The sequence below is a fragment of the Chanodichthys erythropterus genome, chromosome 3 (genome assembly GCF_024489055.1).
Source record: "Chanodichthys erythropterus isolate Z2021 chromosome 3, ASM2448905v1, whole genome shotgun sequence".
In the NCBI taxonomy this organism is placed as follows: Eukaryota; Metazoa; Chordata; class Actinopteri; order Cypriniformes; family Xenocyprididae; genus Chanodichthys; species Chanodichthys erythropterus.
Genome location: NC_090223.1, coordinates 59,529,215 through 59,550,287, shown reverse-complemented (window position 1 = coordinate 59,550,287; position 21,073 = coordinate 59,529,215). Strand labels below are relative to the sequence as shown.

General features: G+C 36.8%; 1 protein-coding gene, 1 long non-coding RNA gene and 1 pseudogene across 4 annotated transcripts in view; 1 reads left to right on the top strand and 2 right to left on the bottom strand.

The window, feature by feature from the left end:
- The window catches only part of LOC137006186 (NACHT, LRR and PYD domains-containing protein 3-like), a 40,484-nt gene extending 36,876 nt beyond the window's left edge, over positions 1–3,608 (bottom strand). For 2 of the 3 annotated variants that reach the window (XM_067366759.1, XM_067366776.1), the window contains exon 1: positions 3,311–3,561. The gene's annotated coding sequence lies outside the window, so the exon portion shown is untranslated. Of the gene's footprint in view, positions 1–3,310; positions 3,562–3,589 lie in introns of those variants that run through there. The other variant, XM_067366767.1, reaches the window with a different exon arrangement.
- LOC137006055 (zinc finger protein 721-like) overlaps positions 1–21,073 on the bottom strand; it is a 970,851-nt pseudogene that overhangs the window by 195,764 nt on the left and 754,014 nt on the right.
- LOC137007843 (uncharacterized) lies at positions 9,042–14,659 on the top strand. Its single transcript, XR_010892677.1, has 3 exons — positions 9,042–13,613; positions 13,734–14,126; positions 14,217–14,659. It is a non-coding gene; the product is annotated as an uncharacterized lncRNA (long non-coding RNA).

The window sequence follows — 21,073 nt, the reverse complement described above, 5'->3', positions numbered from 1 at the left end:
CATATATTGTGAATTAATTACAATGAATTATAATCAATTACATATATGATTAGTTCTGGTTTACTAATTATTTAGAGAAACTATGAGTTTGTCCAGCAAACCGTTAGCTCCTCATAGACTAGTATAAAAAGGAAGGTTTTTTCCTCTGGCCACGAGAAAGACTTACTATTCTAGCATCAATGCGTAAAGCAAGGATACCGGATCGAAACGTTAAAGTGACCTGGTTTTTGTTGAATGAGCAAAAGAACAATCGAGAATGAATATAATGTGTTTAATATATACTACTACTACAGAGGTTATACGTCTAAATATATACAGAGAATATACACATATACAAGAGCGAAGGTAAAGGCAGGAAAAGAGAGAAGACAAGTAGCAAAACTCACTGAAAGTCCTTGAAAGCCAGCACAGAAATCAGTTTCATTATCTAAAATAAGAAGCGGTTACTTGCATCGGTTCTGCGTGTCGAGTTTCAGTTCAGTGCGGCTGGAGCCTCATTGGTTTCTTCCGTTTACGTGGGAAGGTTTGAACTGAGGACTTGAAAGTTAGTTTTTGCTGAAGAAGATGGTGGTCCCGAAAGCGCAACTGTTTGTGCCTGTCTTTATGGACAAACAAGTCGACACACCTCCTTGGTTGGGACAACCAATGGTCAGTTTGCAAAGTTTGGCGGGCAAACTTTCTTTGTCTTGTCTTGCGGGTTGATTTGCAATATTTATGGAGACATCAGACAGGAGTGTATTTTCTCCACAGTACCATTAAAAATAGAACATTGCATTTTCCAGTTATGTAACATACATTATTTAAAACTCATTCAACAGAGTCTAAACTTGTATAAAAGAAGTTATGGTTTACAGACAAATTTATCATTAGAAATGACACTAGCACCACTACAGTCATTTGCTAAGTCTAAACACTAGGAAATCATACATGCACTTGACATACCTGGCGGGTACATTTTGGCAGGGTCATATTTTGAGAATAACTGTACATACAGTTTCTAAGCATGATTTTGTGTGTGCATGTACGTGTATTTGTGTGTGTGTGTGTGTGTGGAATTTGGCTGGTCAGTCTCTGGGCCCAAAAAAGGGGAGTGATCCTTTTGAAGTCTCCAGAGCTTGGAAGTTGGAGTTTTTTGTTTAACCTCACGGGTCCACAAAAATGCCAAAAGTTGCAGTTGGCTGGAGCCGATTTAGTGATTTAAAAACACAGTTCACCAAGTTAAAAGCATTCTGAAAATTCCAAAGTTTATTGACAAGAACGGATCCATCCAGACGTTACAACACGCATTATACGACTGACAGACGGCAACAGTTGCAGTTAAAAATCATCATTTGTGTTCTAACAAAGTCACCTGCATCTTGAATGCGCTGGGGGTAAGCAGATAAACATCACATTTTCATTTTTGGGTGAACTATCCCTTTAATGCAGCTCTGAGGTGACAAATGAATAACCTGTAGTTACAAATGCATAAACAATCTTTTGATATTTTAAACAAAAGTTAAATACTGATATTTGAAATTATTTAAACATGAAAAGATACAAAGTCGCCACTAGGTGGCAGCAAGTCATTGAAATTCAAACAGCTGATTCATTCAGCAACGAAGCATTTGACTATAATAATCTATTTAGTCACTGAATCATAGATTCAACTGATTCATTAAAAAATTTGATTCCTTCAGTAAGCCGTAACCGCTGTGTGTTGCGCTGTGGTTTTGTTTTGAACTATTTTCGTTGGTTTAAGAGCAAAAACAGGCAATATGGTATCTAAAATACAATTCACTTAATATTAACTTGTTTATTAAAATTGTATAAAATCAGTGTCACATTTATTATCATGCTGATATCTAAAGAAAAACTGCACTCTTTGTGCGATAGGCCTACATATTAACTATATTAAAATTATATAAATATGACTAAATCTTGCAGCGAAAGTGTGCATTATAAATCCTCGCCCATCTACTACATCACACAGTGTATACGTGCTCAAAACTCTGTGTGTGAGGGATATACTCGATTAGATCGCATATTAAAACAACAATTATTATATTATAGCAGATGATATTTATTGCACACCTCGAGCTGTGATTGCTCTTTCCTATCCTCAATAAATAAATAAACATTATTTTCATAATCGTCTATTTATATACAACATCTCTCATCAAGTCAAACCATTGTTATGCTTTCTATGGAGTTTATTAATGTAAAATCCTAACGTTGTATGATATGCACAGGAATAATTCTTTATTAAGTAAACATAACAATCCATCAGTACCTAAAATAAATGTTTATGTTCACACTCAGAGTAAACAAGTTAATAAACTATAGCTTCAACTGATCTCTAACTTCACTTACTTCAGTAAACACAGATGAAGCGATCAAACTGTACCTCTGAGTGATTTAAAACTGGGCCATAGCTGATGATGTAACACCCAAGTAAGCAAGCCCTCACGTGATAATGATTGGTCGATTGATAAGCTTCAATCTGATTGGCTAAAGAGTATGAATGGCCCGGTGGGAGGAAACTGGTGCCAGGATTGTCTCAGAAATACACACACAAATCCAAGATGATTCACACGTGAATGTGAGGATAAACTCATAAGTTTCAAACATTCAAAACTTTTGTGCACAGCTGTTCTATGAATTGTGTTTTGCGTGTGTGAAATGTATTTTATGAATATATAACTTTATTTTGTGCATGTGAATTGCTTTTTGTGATTGTATATAATTGTTTTCGCACAGATGAATTTTTTTATGCACGTGAATTAGGTTTCATGCATGTGAAACTGGCTACGTATGTGTGAATCTTGGTACTTGCGCAAATTATTAGACAAAATTCACTCCATATTACACAGCCTCAAACCAGAGAGAGTCAATGTGCTGCTCTTCCTGTCACTGTTTTTAAACACACACACACACACACACTTACACTTTCCAGAAAGCAGGTTTGTATCTCAGAGATGTTTCAGGGTTAGTTTACTTCAGATAAACGTCTCTAAGCTTCAGATGTTTTCTATGGAGCCCTGCACATGATGCACGCTTTACATAGTTGTTCCCTCGATTTATTAATCGTGCGCACGATTTAGCCTACTATTTTTTTCCTGCATGTCATGTTCAGGGCTCCGTAGTTTTCAGCACATGTGTGAAAGCACAGATTATGTGTCAGTTAATTATAAATTATTATTATTCAGCCCTACTTTTCCCATCTCACAATTCAAAGATCTGCATTTAAAAGTGAAAATATTGTATGTATTTATGGACTCTTTTTTTCTTAAACTAGATGAAAACAACAAAAGAAAGATGAAGCACTCACCTCAAACAATATTTGAAGACTTTTCTCTTCTGAACTGTCGTGTTGAACAGCAGCTCTGAAATTTCTTTCACTTCCTTTCTCTGAAATAAAGGAAGTTAAATTGCTTTTCAAGTGTCGGTCACAGTCAGACATCAGCAAACACACTGACTCTTAGCTGTTTTTTATTCTGAAATCTGTTTGGAAGTAGTTTGTTTCAAATTTGTTCAGTTTTTTACGGTTGCTAACATCCTATTGTCCGATCTTAAGTCACATTATCAAAACACTTAACACAATTCACACCTCATCCGTCTGTTGTGATAATACCATTTACACAATTCATGTTTTTTTCACACAATAGGCTGTTTGCAATCCCGTGGTTCTGGCAACCCGATCTCACGGCAATTCGTACGTATTTTACGAGGTGGCTAAATCGTATGAATTCATACGACCTCACTCGTACTAATTCATACGTTTTTTGCTAAATCGTATGTATTTTACGAGTTGACAAATTTGTATGAATTCATACGAATGACCTACCCCAAACCCCGCCCCTAAACCTAACCGTCACTGGGGTTTAGACAAATCGTACGAATTCGCACGAGTGAGGTCGTATGAATTTATACGAAATAGCCACCTTGTAGAATAAGTACGAATTGGTCGTGAGATAGCGTTGGTTCTGGTGACTTGCGAAATTCAGGTGGAGGGCAAGCAGTGAAACTTAGAATGGAAGAGATGGAGAAAAGTCTGTACTGTGCAACACATGTTGGACGTGATCCTTATGTTATGAAGATTAATGATTTTCCACTGAATTGAAAGACTTGACTGCCATCGAGGAGGCAGATATAGAGAATGTGAAGCTGGCGTCACGCCATGTTCAGTTCTAGTCTGGGTTTGTGTATATCTGCTAGTGATGTTAGGGCAGTATTTTGATTTTCTGCCGTGATTGCGAAAAATGTCACCATTGTAGGACATTTACGCTGAATCGAGAACTGCAACAGGAGCTCAGAGAAAAACTGGACGGTGTGATACAATTTTCACCTTTTCTACATGTAAAAACACTAAGAGAAGCAGGTTGAGGAGGTGACAGGAAGGTGCCAGATATAAAATCTAATAATGTCACTGATTGAACCCACTGCTTATCACTCAATAAAATAAATCACAGTGTTAGTGAAAGTTTTGTATTTTGGTTTGGTTTAATAATGAATATAATAATTAATATGTACTAAGACAACATTTAATGTTACAGCAGACGCTAAACGCTACAAAAGGACAAAAAACTTTTAACTATGAAACCTCCTTATGGTTTCTCGGTTTGAGCAATTTGAGCAACCATAAACGACGCAAAACATATGATTTTTGAGTTTGTGATAGTGTGAAAAATCTTTCTGATCTCATTTACAAATGTTCAAACACAGCATGTCAGAAATGAAGACCGGTGGCCTGTAACATGAAGCTAGTTGAACACACTCAGATTTTCAAAGTAGGTTTGGAGTTGACAAATCCAGATAAACCCAACCTGGTTTAGATCAGGATCAACTGTTGCACAAAGCTCGGTATAAACTTTCTCTGTCAACTCAGGTTTAATCCAGAGTTTGCAATGCGTGTGCACCTGTAAGTGTGACACGTGCGGCAAACAGCCAATCATACGGAACAAGGAGAACATCAGTTTGATTCACTTCTCACGAGAGAGCCGTTGTTGTGCCGAATTCCTACCCCTGCCAAATTATTACACCCCTAGTATTGGTAGGTTAAGTATTAGGCGTGGGGTTAGGATTAGGCAAGCAGAAAGCAACTTCAACGAGGGGGGTAATATTTTGGCATGGGGTCAGAATTGGGCACAACACAGTACAATTCATGTCTCTTCTGAAGATTAAGAGATTATGAAAAAAATTAAATTAAATGCATTTACAAAGCACGTTGATGCAGTGAAAGATTGAGAAAATATCTGACTATATCAATGCATGTGAATCAAACAAATAGACCAAATAATTAATATAGTTTCACAAAGAGCTCAAAAGAATACATGTAAATTTAATGTTTATATATTATGCATTTATTATATATTTTTTAATTTAAAAGCAAAGTTTAATATTGTCAATTAATATAATAGGCATAATTATATTAAAGGGTTAGTTCTCCCAAAAATGAAAATTATGTCATTAATGACTCACGTCGTTCCAAACCCGTAAGACCTCCGTTCATCTTCAGAACACAGTTTAAGATATTTTAGATTTAGTCCGAGAGCTTTCTGTCCCTCCATTGAAATTGATGATGCTTCTTTCCTGTTTTATGGTGGTTGGCATCTAGCTTATTGGTGCATTACCGCCCCCTTCTGCTCTGGACAGTGCTGGTGTGCCCGAGCTTCGTTTACAGTCTGAGGGAGACACACGCTGTATTCAAGCTATTCTACATTGTTTGTATTTTGGTATTGCTATATTTGTTAAAATGGTGCATAAGTGTGCATGACCCCCGTCAGCAGCAGAGGTTGCGTTAACCGAAAATTATCTGTCATTGACGGAATTTTTTTAACATTGATGGAAAAATCTGAAGGCCGTCTGTCACGTTGACAGATTACACTGAGGGTGATCTATTGTAATAAATTGTAACTGTAATTCACACCCCTGTTCAGGTAGTAGCGAGTGCGCTCCAATGTAGCAGCAGAGCACTGGATCCAGAACAAAAATGAAACTGGCATGAATCTTTTGCTATGCGTTTAATACTGCACAGGCAAGTGCCCAGAAGCTAGTTTCTCAGAAGCTGAGTTTCGGTTCATTCATGTAAGACGTGTTCCAGTTCACGCGCCAGTGATTGTGCCCGCGCCTCCATGTCATGATTATATTTTCTACTATATTTGCTTCTTATTTATTACATTCAGGCAATTGATGAAACATTGATTAAAATTAAGATACATTTTTTACAAAACGAAATTCACTTTAAAGAAAAGCTTTCTACAAAATAAAACTTCATGAAGTGGTCAAATTCATGTCTGACACACTCCATGTCTCCCAACATACTGCACATCTTATGATGCATCTTATTACTCATGCTCTTCACTTTTCATAATCAAATAGATGAATGAATTTAAAACATAACATAGGACTATTTAAACATAAATATGAAACTACGTTTACTTTAATGGCTACAAACACGTAGCCTATAGTACAGTACAGAGAAATTTCACGTTTGAATTACCAATTCAAATGTGAACAAAAATAAAAGCAATTAAATGTGTTATTATAATTAAAAGATGAAAATTAAAATGATGGCTAATAATAGATTATGACGGATTTTTTGCGACCCTGTCCGTCAAAATGACGGACAAAGTTACAACGCAACCTCTGGTCAGCAGCGTCACTGTCCAGAGCAGAAGGGGGCGGTAATGCACCAATAAGCTGGATGCCAACCGCCTTAAAACAGGAAAGAAGAAGAAGCATCATCACTGTGGAAGAGTCAACAGACCCGGAAGAGAAGACAATGCTGAATAAAGTAGTAGTTTTTGTTATTTTTGGGCCAAAATGTATTTTAGATGCTTCAACAAATTCTAACTAACCCACTGATGTCAAATGGACTACTTTGATGATGTTTTTATTACCTTTCTGGACATGGACAGTATACCGTACATACATTTTCAATGGAGGGACAGAAAGCTCTCGGACTAAATCTAAAATATCTTAAACTGTGTTCCGAAGATGAACCGAGGTCTTACGGGTTTGGAATGACATGAGGGTGAGTCATTAATGACATCATTTTCATTTTTGGGTGAACTAACCCTTTAATTTGTCATATGAATTATTTATAGTTTTAATTTATTTTATATAAATATATTTAATAATTAGCAGCAAAAGACAAGCAGATACAGGGGGAGTGGCTTTATTTCATCAGATACGTATCACTTTACTTACAGCTGATTGGTCGAGTTTGGGTTTGTAATCTCTAACTGTAGCCATGTAGCGTAAGTTACCATAGCAATGAAGCCCGCTAAAAACCAATCCACCTTCATGAGCCCGAAAAACCAGAGATTACTCAAACTACTCTTGAACTTACCGGAGTAGAAACTGAAACCGGCTTTGTCCAGTTTCCTGTCCTAAGATGTCTGCCGCCACACCTGGGGCTCAGTCACGATATTAAGACTGTGTCTTAAGAACTAGCTTCACCAACTTGCAGTTAAGGGGTAATCAATGTTATTTTTCCAATTTCAATTACATTAGCATGTCTTAACTTTTAAGACTAGTCCAAGTGGTTTATCCACTGATCTCTTAAATCTCCTATCAAATCAGTATGTGCTACTACTTTTCCATTCGCTGTCTTAAAATATCTTTGTTTCCATGTTTTGGCAAATTCATGGATTGCACTGTACGTGTACTAAGAATCAATGATTTATATCGTAAAGATTTCTGCTTCTACTACTTCGTCAGGGAATCTAACAACTGCATAGCCACATAAATATACACCATCTGATGGTTTAGAACATGAACCGTCAACATATAGACTATCCCCCGCTTCTAGGGCCGTATCTAACAGATCAGTCCCAGTTTCAATTGTTTTCAAACAATCATGTACCTCATCAATGCGGTCAGTCCCAGAAATCTCTGCATTTTTTTGACGGTGGCTGGTTTAATAAATCTCTTTACCAGCTCCACTCTGTCCGGAGAGATCCTTCCTTTTTTTGTCATTCTGAGATAATGTGTCCCAGATAAGAGACTTGTGGTGTAACCCACTGCACTTTCTTTCTTGAAGCGTTAAACCCCACCTCTGCCAGCACATTGCAGACAATGATGGAGGCCTGTTCACAGTTCATCTGCATACTGTAGTAAACATGTAGTCGGTGGGAGCTTGATGTTGCTGAGGGTTTTGTGCACGATCGCAGAGAACACAGCAGGCGAGTCAACGTAGCCCTGAGGAAGATGTGTCCATGTAAATTGTTGTTGTTTGTACGTAAACGAAAATAATGGCTGCACCTCGTCAGATATCGGTATGCTGAAAAACTCAGAGCATATATCAAGGAGAGTATAAAATTTATGTGTAGGTGGTATTGAATTTATTATAGTTACCACATCCGGTACCACTGGTGAAAGCGGTATGATCAGATCATTGATCTTCCTCAAATCTTGTGTCAGTCACCAACTTTGTCCATCTGCTTTGAGAATAGGATTAACAGGTGTGTTACATGGCGAATGTGTGTTAATAATAATACCCTTTTTCAACAAATTTTCAATCACAGGTTCAATGCCCTTCTCTTTCTCTGGAGAGAGAGGGTATTGTTTTACATAGACTGGTGTTTTTGTTTTCAGTAACGCAGTTAAAAATGTGGTTTGGTCTGCAGTGCCGAGCAACTCTCTCAAAGCAATGAAAGCATTGTGTGGCACAGATGTTGGCTTAATCATAGGCGCCGATCCCATGCTCGGTGGCTGGAGCACCCATGGAAAAATACGAGATAATCTCCATTGATTTTAACCAATAAAAAAAAATCAATTGGAGCTTTAAGACACGATCTTCACCCTTTCTTATAGTTTATTTAAGGCTGTTTCTATGGTGATATTTTAATGGCAAACGTCGAGAGCGCATCCAAGTGATGCGCGAGCACAAATGGCTCTTCTCTCGTTCAGATACATGCGTGCGCTCAAACTCAAACTCTCCTTGCATCAGATATCAGCGAGAGCATGACTCGCAACAACACTCATGAAAAGAATGTGCTTTTGGGTCGAAATTGTCACCTTGCTGCATGGATAGAATGCAAAGAAAACATCCAGTTGACATTAACTTGAGTTAAATAAGAAATGAACTAGCGCTGAAATGTGTTTTTGAAATCATGCTGAGAAACGTTGTGGCTCGTGTAGTAGTCTTCAGACATGCAATCTATCGCTTGACTCTTCTTTACAGGGAAATAGCTAACAAAATGCACACAAACATACTGAACACCCCCACCGGCAGAAACATAAATGAGAGTATAGTTCCTAGCCATATCGACCTAGAAAATCACAACTTTTCATTTTCCGTCGGTCTTAGTACACAATGTAACTACAGAAGAGTCAAGTTTGAAATAGCAAAAATATCAAAACTCTTTGGTCATTTTTGAGTGAGATGCTAACAGTCTAATCAGATTCAATGATCTATGCAAAGCTATGCAAAAAAAGTGGTACCGCCAGACCCAGAGATCGGCTGAATGGATTCAAAAACGGTAAAACTCAACTGTTTAACTCTAGGGGAGTTGGAAAATGAGCCTATTTCCTGTCAGAGAACATCTCCAAGATGCTATGCACCATATGACTAATAAGTCAAACCTCAAATCACAGCCTGTGTTCTGCCCACTTATCTGCTGCCTGCCCTTTGGGTTATTTGCTCTGTCTTGGACTTGTAAATGATATCTGCCTGCCCTGATCTACTGCCTGTTCCACATCCACGATTCTGCCTTGTCCCTGCTGTACCTGTTTGCCACTGTTTGACCCTTGCCTGTTTGACCACAAACATTGCTTAATAAAGCCTGCACTTGGATCCCACGTAAAGGCATTATGTGTGCATTATAAGAATACCCTTATGATGCATTATGAATGCAGGCTTCATCTGGTGCTATAATGCATCATACTCTTAAAAGTTAGAACTACAAATAGCTAAGTATTTTAATATATTATAACTACTGTTATGATTATTTATCAGTTGATAAAACATGTTATAATGTTGTTTATAATGCATTATAAGGGTACTCTTAATGCATTACAGTACATGAATAATGCATTATAAAGGCTTTTTTGTGTAAAGAAAATGCCACATTAAAACATTAAAATACTGATTCTGCTCAGAATGAACAGATTTTTTTTTATTATTTATTTTTTTGCTGAAGCAGAAGCTCTAACAGATGTTCTCTTGAGCAACAAGTTGTCTTTATGTACGTGCTTGACACACATACTCACACCTTGCCACACTTCCCGTTATGTTGATTTCACAAGTGCTTCTTAGAAAAGAACGTGCAGTTATTTTCCACTGGTGCAGGCTGTTTTACACAAGAACAGTGAAGAAACAAGTATCAATACATCATGTTATAAATCTAGAGAATAAATGATAAAAATACATTTTTCTTCTACACCTTCAGATAATGGTTGACTTTGTTTTGTCAGACTGCCAGAACAGACATGCTGCTTACCACTTTTCAAATGATTACTGTCATGTATTAGAGTCATCTTTATTGTAGCCTGGTCTCATTGTTAATATGTACAATATGCACATATTAGCAGCATTTAATCGCAGCATTATTGCGTTTTTACAGCAAAAATTCGGCACAACACCGGTACATGTAAACACCATATAGGATTAGATAACATCTCATGTTAACAGTCCACTGAATCTTTCAATTCAAAAGTCCTCAGACCTGATTTATGACAAGATTTTAGAGTAAGCGTTCTGAACTTGAGCTTCTTGACAGTTCGATTTAGCTGGCGCTAGGGCTGTCACGATATCAGATTTTTCACACCACGGTTATCGTGGTCAAAAGAATTCACAATATCGATATTTCGCGAGATCTATAGAAACCTTGAAAAAAACCTAATGTTATCAGTCAAATTCATCTTTGCTTTATTTTGTCTCATTCTTTTTTTTTAAAAAAAGCCAATGAATCACACCTTTGCATACAACAACTACATTTAAGGGTAATCAGATACTGATAAACACTTGATAAACAAACAATTGATAAACACAAGGCACAATTATTTAATTTTTGCATTCTCTGTCTTTAGAAAAAGCCTTTAGTATATCTGATTTCAAGAAATAAACACTGCCTGAATGTTTTCCGAAGAACTGAAAATGCACATTTTAAAGACCATGCTGTGTGATTTTATTTAGAGGAAGAAATTATATTATTTAATAGTATTCTATACAGTGATAAAGGCTATGCATAGGATTATAAATATTCATTATCCTGACGAAAATAACCAAGATAGCTTGAACACAGACAAACCGTATACTGTCAAAATAATGTTAATTCTCTTCATGTTAAATCATTCAAAACGTCTCTATCTGCATTTTAAATGCACATTTCATACAGATTACTTAGTCAGATAGTAGCCTATTTCTTTTTGTTTTTAATTGTTTCGTTTAAAAGTAGACATTTCAAGCTTTCTATGGATATATTTCTAATGTCTGTGAGGCAAGCAGCCTATACGCTGAGTTTCGGTTAATTTATGAGACGTGCTCCAGTTCACGTGCAAGTGATCGCGCCGGTGGCTCAATTATATTGTCTGCTTTATTTGCTTCTTATTTATTATATCCAGGCAATTGGTTGATGAAATAGTGATTAAAATTAAGATACATTTTATACAAAATGAAAATCACTTTAACAAACGGCTTTCTACAAAACAAAACTAAATGAAGTGGTCAAAATCAAGTCTGACCCACTCCATTTCTCACGATATATTGCGCGTCTTATGATGTAGCTATCCTTACTCATGCTGTTCACTTTTCATAATCAACAGATTAATTAATAAAAAAAAACATAATATTTAAAGATAAATATGAAACTAAAAACATTTTCACTCACATGCTCGCTTTCTTCAGCTTTTGCTCCCAGCATCTTTAAAGACTGTAGTGATGCAGAAGCTTCATGATGAGCATGGTCATCAGGGAGTGGAACGCACAACAGAGCTGGTCCGACAAAGATGTTTTTGGCCAGGTATGTCTGATGATGTTAAGCAATGGTGCCAACAATGTGAACGCTGTACTGTTGCTAAGGATGTCTTTCCTCAAGTCCAGACATATATGGGCAATTTGTTAGCTTCAAGACCTAACTTAATTCTGGCTATTGATTTTACATTGATTGAGCCATCACAGAATGGAGAATGTTCTTGTCCTGACTGATGGAATGCCAAACTTGTAGAACCACTCATTTGGAAAACACAAGTCGCATCCACTCAGACCAGGGAAGGAACTTCGAAAGTATCCTTTTTTGTCAATTGTGTGAGTTGTATGGCATTGAACGGAGCCGAACCACACCAGCCCATCCTACTGGAAATGGTCAATGTGAGCAATTTAATCGCACCCTGCACAATTTACTGCACCCTCTTGTAAGAAGAAAAACTGGGCTTAAGTGTTTTTCTCCTATAATACTACCCCACACCAGTCTACAAACCAGTCTCCATATTTCTTAATGTTCGGGCAAGACCCACAATTGCCTGTTGACTTTCTCTTGGGTAGGATTGAGGCTCCCACTCAAGGTAGTGTTCATGACTGGATTTATGACCATCAGGCTAGACTTCAAGTGGCCTTTGATGGGGCTAGAAGTCACATGAAGGCTGCAGCAGACCGTAGAAAAGAGCGACATGACCAGAGAGTACAGGATGAACCTCTATGTCAAGGTCGGTTGGTGTATTTGCAGGACCTTTGTGTGCGAGGCTGGTCCGATCTTGAGCCTACTCTAGTCACTATGCGAGGAATCATGGACTCTTCAGTGGCATCAGAGGGCATAGTTCCTACTGTAAGAGCACATTTACGTCAGACTACACGAACAACTGCAGGCTACCATTCCAATGTCCATCACTTGCCAGAGACAATGGGGGATAGAGGGGGTATTGTGAAATCTCAGATAACTAACAATGTTTCCACTCTCTTTAGGCCTTGGAGTTCATATCGTCGGGTCGACAAATTTTAAACCAGGGGGTAGAATGTGACAGGTTAAGTTTCTTTATTTGTTTAATGGTGTATCTCAACTCAGGAGACAAGCAGTTGCAGATCATAGTCTAAAAATGTGTGTGTTATCAGAGATGTGTGTGCGTGGAGTGACAATTGAGCGCAGGTAGCATAAAGTTATAGTAGTCTGAGTTTCGCTTGGGAGGTAAGACATTTTTCTCGTGGGTTCTTTTTTTGGGAAAGGGGAAATCATTTAAAAACTGTTTTACTATTTGTTTTCAGGTGTGGCCTAAGAGCTTTGATGCCGGTTTGATACGCCTGTTTGATATACCTGTTCTTATATACCTCTTCTACACCTTTTTGATATACGCGTTTCATTGATTGAGCTCCATATTGCCATTTCACTAATACAGCTGGCTGTGGACGTCGCGGTTCTGCACCGCTGATTGGAACAGTGTTTTAAAGATTATTCTGCCCAACTTATTTGTACATTTAATTTATTCAGTTACAGTCATAGTGCCTGCAGACAACTGGAAATAACTTGTTCCCTTTCGAAAGGGAACTCAACTCTGCGTTGGAATACACAATGGGGAACGTCACGTGACCCAGGTGTCTGTAAACCAACTATCCAACAACTCCAATCCCTATTGGCCGGCGACAGCCTATGACGTAATTGTTATGATACAGACGGGTCGGACACAGAGAATCACAGGTAAGTGTTGTTTTTTGACAACAGTGACGATGATTAAGACACAGCAGAGCATTGACTGATGAAATGAGCAACAATGAAGAAGTATGAGATGAATAGTTACAGTCCTTTTGTCTTTTGCAGATATCAGAGTCCTTAGAGATCGCTGGAGGTAAGTGAGCACTCACACACACAGAGAAACAAGAGGAGCAGGGATCACGCTGGAGACAGGTAAGTAGAGAGTCCAACAGTCTGTAAGCATTTGGGGTATGTACAAACGAGACTGGACGTGGAGTGGTGTGTGTGCGTGCTCTTTTATAGTGCGAGTGATGATTGGCTGATGAGGTGCAGGTGTGCGTGATCAGTATTCTGGTGAAGGTGAGCGTTGTGATTGGGTGATGGTGGAGCCTGGCCTGTCTGTGACACATGAATGATTTACAAAATGTTTTTTCTGTTTGTGTTTCATGCAATGAAACTGAACAGTGACTGCATTATGCCTGAGATCTGCTTTTGGGATCCACAGACAGACACAAACAGGTTTGGAATGTTACAAGGATGAGGAAATTATTTTAATTTTACATCTACCACTTTAATAATGTTACTAACAGTAAATTTTGTACTTTGCAGGGATCTTGGCCTAGTTTGCTGAAGCAAAAATCCTCCTGTAGACCTGAAAATCATTGAAGTGCCTGGATCATCCACCAGAAAAGAGAAAAAAGAAGCCTAGCAGAAAACAAAGCTGCTGTAACTTTTTACTTTTCTGATTAATTACCTCAAATGTATCTTGTGAAGATTTTATTATTGATTGGATTTTATGTTGCCGTGAGTACAGGTGCAGTCACATTTGCGGCATTTCTGTTAAATCACTCAGGCAAAAAGGTCCATTGATCATTATCAGCAATATAGTGACATATTATATGACGCAGCTCACATAGGAGTCACTTTTAATCAGCTTCCTGTTGGTCAAATCTGGCGAATTTGAGTAACACAATTTTTGACCACACATGAAATTAATGATTGTGTGGATTTCTATTGAAATTACTGGAATTCATTCTCCAAACAGCAGCAAATTTTACTGCACCTTAAAGGGTCAGTTCAACCAAAAATGTAATTTCTGTCAAGAAGAACGAAGGTCTTAGGGGTGTGGAACGACATGAGGGTGTCATGTTGTTCCACACCCCTAAGACCTTTGTTCTTCTTCCGAACACAAAATTAAGATATTTTTGATAAAATCCGATGGCTCAGTGAGGCCTGCATTGACAACAAGACATTTAACACTTTCAGATTCCCAGAAAGCTACTAAAGACATATTTAAAACAGTTCATGTGACTACAGTGGTTCAACCTTAATGTTATAAAGTGACGAGAATACTTTTTGTGTGCCAAAAAAGCAAAATAATGACTTTATTCAACAATATCTACTGATGGACAGTTTCAAAATACTGCTTCATGAAGCTTTGAAGCTTTATGAATCTTTTGTTTTGAATCAGTGGTTCGGAGTGTGTATCAAAGTCCCAGCAGTGAACCATTGAAATTTTGAAACACTTATCACTAACAAAGCCTCGTTTACTGAAATCATGTGACTTTGGCAATTTTTTATGCGCTACTAACCACTGATTCGAAAAAAAAGATTCATAAAGCTTCGAAGCTTCATGAAGCAGTGTTTTGAAATCGCCCATCACTAGAAATTGTTGAATAAATTCGTATTTAGTATTTTTTGGCACAAAAAGGTATTCTCGTCGCTTCATAACATTAAGGTTGAACCACTGTAGTCGCATGAACTGTTTTAAATATGTCTTTAGTAGCTTTCTGGGCATCTGAAAGTGTTAAATGTCTTGTTGTCAGTCTTCACTGAGCCATCGGATTTTATCAAAAATATCTTAATTTGTGTTCCGAAGATGAACAAAGGTTTTACAGGCCTGTAAATGTGGTAAATGGAAGCTTAAACATGTTTGTTTACCATGCAAGAACCAGCGAGGTTCATTCTTGTGTTACATTTGAGCTTCAGCAAGAACCAGTGAGTTGGTTCGGTTGAGTTTTTTTTTTTGCAGATCACTGTTGAATAAAAGCCTAAAATAAATCTTTTCACCATTTAAAATGATCGAGTTTATTCAGAAAATTTGGACAAAACCATTCAATTCATATGGATTAGTTTTACAATCTCTTTATGAACTTTTTGAAGCGTCAAGTTGGCTGTTGCATAGCTGTCTATGGAGGGACAGAAATCACTCAGATTTCATCAAAAATATCTTCATTACATGAGGGTAATGAATGTAATTAATGACATTTTTAAAACACTGATTTATTACATGGAACGTTTGTGTTTCAATGCATTTTGTTGATGTCTATTCTTGTATAGCCTATTGTATATAAATGTTTGTTATTCATGTTGCTTATGTATTACACTATTTTTTAAATGTGTATTGATATTAAGCCTATTGCTTTTTTTAAGTGCATGCAAGTGTATGTAATAAAGTGGATCTATATGCAATAAACAATTTTTATTTTGCATTTGTTTCAGTTTTTCAATTTATTTATTATAATAGAAGTTAAGGGTAACCATAGTACCAACATGAAAATAAACTAATAATAAAAAAAGAAATTATGAGTTTATTGTCAACATATTATCTCGACTTTTTTCTTGAAATTTAATGACATTTTTCTCATCATTTAACGAGTTTATTCTCGTAATTCAACAACTTTTTTCTTATAATTTCATGACTTTATTCTCAACATTTTATCTAGACTTTTTTCTCGAAATTTAACAACTTTAATCTCAAGATGGTTTTATTTTTTTATTATTGCTTGGCCCTAATCCTCTTCCATATTGATCTGTATCATGTGGTCGTTTTTTTTTTATTTTTTATTCCAAAAGCCCTTTGTGCTTTATACAACTTTTTATTTTACTTGGAAAATATCACATTCATGTGAAAAAATGTTCTAAGCCAAACTTTGAACATTTTATAAAAGAGATTAAACAATATGGTACTACATCAGACAAAATTAAGAACAAAAAAAGCAAGAAAGACAAATGAACCTTTTGTTACTTTAAATTGTTAATTTTACCCCTGGCATTAATTATTTCACTTTACATATTCTTATGTTTAATTGTTTTATACTTGTTCTGAGTATATGCTTGTACAAATCTTTGTATATATTTGTTTACATTAATTAAAAAAATAAAATAAATAAATAATGTTTTTACGTTATATGGAGAGGACGGGGTTTATGGCCTATACTGCACTCAGCCACCTGGAGGCGATCGAGACGCTTTGGCTTCACTTTCAGAACTCTTGTGGCGCTTGATAAGATCAAGATCTCAGGAAGATCAGCTTCATCAACAGTGATCAAAGGTAAAATAACTCGCCTACCGTTATTAATAAACTTTATTTAACGTAGCAGTCATTAATGTAAAAATGAGATATTGTTACATAAATGTTTGATATGTAGTTTAAACTTTGTGCTAACTAAGGCCTATTTAAATACATATGGATATATTAAGCCTAAAGTACCCGGAGGTGTACCAAGCGTTCGTTTGTAAATAATAACTTCTATTCTGTCTCTTAAGTACAATGTAACATTAGCCAATAGATCATAAGTAAAATATTAAACAGATAATAAGATACAGTCATAGTTACCACTTAATATTTCTGTATATGGCCAAATAATTCACAAAATCGTCCATAAAGGAATGTTTACGCTCAGGCTCGAAGCATCTAAGCCAATAAGATTTGCTGAATTCTAAACCAATGAAATTGTGCCCCGCCCCTTCGTCAGACCGCTTGGAATCGTGGAACGCGTTATTGTGACGTCACAGTGCGCGCAGCCGCTTCGTAAATCGAGTCAGTTGAAATTCAGCTCTTTGTCGGAGTTTGAAGCTGCTCGATGGTCACTGGCGATCGATCTGTAGTACTGAGTGTTACAAGTCTACCGCTAGAACCAACAGGCAAATACAGTGTTCACAGCTCGTTGAGATGGAGCATCTGACGACTGTCACATTGGACACTAGGCCGCATTTACACTGCAAGTCTTAATGCCCAGATCCGATCTTTTGACCATATCCGATTTTTTTGGACGACGTGCTTACATTTCTTTTAAAAGTGACCTGTATCGGATGTGTCCTTTTTACACTGCACTTGGCGAAACGTACCAAAAATAGCCTATTTGACATCACAAAACAATTTCAAATGGTACATTGAGCTTAATTTATTGACATGAATTCATATAGAAACCCTTTTAATGCAATAGTTACATCCTTGCATAAAAATAATACAAATTCTTCACGACACTATACGTACGCAGCTCCGCTGGAAGCGTGCAAGTTGAAGAATACTCGGGCACGGGTAGATATTCACAGCTTCATGGGCTCGAATCTGCCATTCTATTTTTTTTTTTTTTTTTTTTTTGTCATTAAAACAAATGCATTCATCAGTGATTGTATATCAAGGGCAGTTGCAAGTTTGTGTGCTTTTTATTTTGTGGTTTCAGTGGAATGAATAGGGACTGAAGCGCGCGTCTGTGCACGAGCCGTCGTCACTGACAACAGCGACAACGAACACTCAGTGTGATTTCAAGAGTCAGATCGCCTTTTATTTAACACAAACAAATGAAATTAATAATCTACCAGTCAACTAGAGATGTTCCGTTTGTTATAGGTATGTCTGTAACATGAAATGTTAAAAAACCCTCACTTTTCAATGAGGCAGGAGTCGCATTTACAGGGGAATATCCGATCTGTCCACTTACACTGCAGGCGCAAACGCACTTATCCGATTCATATCTGATTGATAACCACATATGAATGAGGCAGGGTTGCCAACTTTGGGACTTTGGCTGGAGTGAGACTTTGTAAAAAATTCAGTTTGCGCGTGTGTGCAGAGAAAATGTTTGGTAACCCTAATTTTAAAAATCAATGTCAGTCCATGTTTACTTAGTATCATTGGGGTGAAATAATTTATTTTATTTTTTGTCAGTTTTGTTACCTGACAGGGGCGGAGCCAGACATTGTAAACATTCATGGCTTAGCAATCTATATTTGTCCAAAGACATTTATATTTTCTAGAGCTTTTGTTGTTGTATTCTTGTTCAGAAAATGTACATTATTTGACACTGTAATTTGTAAAACTTTGTTGGATGTACCTAACCTAGGGGGGTCCGGGGGCATGCCCCCCCGAAAGAAAATTTTGTACATTTTAAGGTTAAATGCGTCAATCTGGTGCACTCTGGAAACTTAATCAAAATTAAGAGCTTCAACCCATGTACAGTGTGCAAATTGAACAAAGAACAGCATCGACTTGTACCTGGACATTAAAAAGGGTTCAAACATTTTTTTTTTTTTTTTACAATACTTTTGTATTCATTTCTTTTTAAAAGATAAATCCTTGAGCCATTGATTTTGATCACCAGGGGCCTCATTTATAAAACTTTGCGTAGATTTCATCCTAAAAGTGTACGTACGCGCAAAAGCTAGATCCTGCGCACAAATCCCTTTATAAATCCCAGTCAGCGGAAGATTGTGCGTACGTGCATCTACACCCTGTCTCCTCCCCGAAATCACCATATATGGAGCTTACGACGCCTAGTTTTACTATGCATAACCTCATCTGCATATCATTTCCATACATGTTCCCATCCACGTGACATCCACGGTTAACACCGTCAAAGGTACAAGACATTTGAAAATATTAGATATGGACTATAAATGCAATTTGTGCCACACATTATGTTGATAAAGATAATCCAATATCCTCTTTGTTTTAGAGTAAATATATCAAAATATCCATAAAAACAAAATTGTATAAAATACTTCAGATAAAGGTTTTAGAATTGAGATGATTCATTCATTTCCACTGGCCAGATAGTATTTGAATAGTTTTAAACAATTCAAATCAAATTTATGCAGTTTTGCTGATAAGGTGAACAGTTTATAGGCTATTATTTATAGGCACTTATTTATTGCAGTGTAAAATTGTCTGAAACGGACTGACAAAAGTATTTTTAAAAGAAAACATGCAAATCTTTCCGTTTTCCTCATATTATATCCTTCAAATGGTAATTATTTGAAGATCCTTCACACGAACACCTCCTGCAGCTGTGGTTGTACAGTAAGATATTATTGGTTATCGTTCGACCACCGAATCCAGCAGTGTCTTCCAATATCACTGATCGTCATTCTCGAAAAAATATTTTGTCATAACATCTGCAGTGTGATTTAAAGATGAATTATTGTGCTTCCAGCGCTCCTCGCTGCCATTAAAACAGCGTGTCACTGGAAAAGTGATCTAAAGTAGCACATCTACTATCTCAATTCATATCACTTTTGTCTCCCCTGGGGGGGAGCATCCATTATGATGATATGTTATATACGCACATACCTTTTTATAGCCCATTCATTAAAAAAAAAAAATTGTAAATTCAAAGTATTTGCACCTGGTTAAGAATGCTGATAACGATAATTCAGGTTGATGCGATTTTATTTATTGGGTGATGTAATAGGATAATTTCGAAGTTTTTCATTTTAAATAGTTATTGCTATTTGGGCCAGTTGGTGTTGCCAAAACACATACTCTTCTAAAAGAGTGCGTACGCACGGTCAAGAGCATCCTTATGGTGCGCACTTATTTACGCCAAGTTTATTTTTTATAAATCCCGATATGTGTGTGGAAAAATGCGTACGCATATTTCTATGCCCATTTTGTGCGTACGCAACGTTTATACATCAGGCCCCAGATCACCAGCTGATCGCGTGCGCAAATGCGCTCACTTCTCTTTAAAACGCGCAGCACAGACAGACTGTATATATACTTAATCACTGTCTTTTGCTGTTTTATAAAGGCACAAAGCCATATCACAGTTTCGATTTTAGCTCGTTGGCAAACGTAGTATGTTTTAAATTTTCAGTTCATTATGAAACTGTGGCGGCAGCAGAGGGTCATTAATGGGAAACACTGAATGAATGTATAGCTGATAAATGTGCTAAAGTTGTCATATCGGTTGTTATATAACAAAACATAACGTACTCGGTTAATTACGTAACCTCGGTTCCCTGAGAGATAAGGGAACGAGTCCATTAATATTGTGTGCCAAAAGTCACAATTTTGATTTTAAGTGCCAAAAAAATACAAAGTCGGACATGGGTCATTGTTATGTGATCATAAATATAAATTTATCTGTAACTCCTAAATGAGATATTTTATATTTTAAATTAGATATGTTTGGGCTCACAGTGAGGTAACATAAAAAAGTAGTGAGACTGCAGCACTTTGAAGGTGCTATAATGGAACAAAACATGAAATTTGCTGATGCCAATGCCTATACATTTATCAATTTCTTTTTTCTTTTTTGGTGTTGCAGTTTTCTAAGCACAACACAGTGAGACTAATGAATGTAGGACAGCTTCTTTATTGTCACTCCAGTGAAAAAAGTAATCATTTTTATGTGCTTGTCACAAACGATTTATACATTGACAATATATTTGCTTCTTTC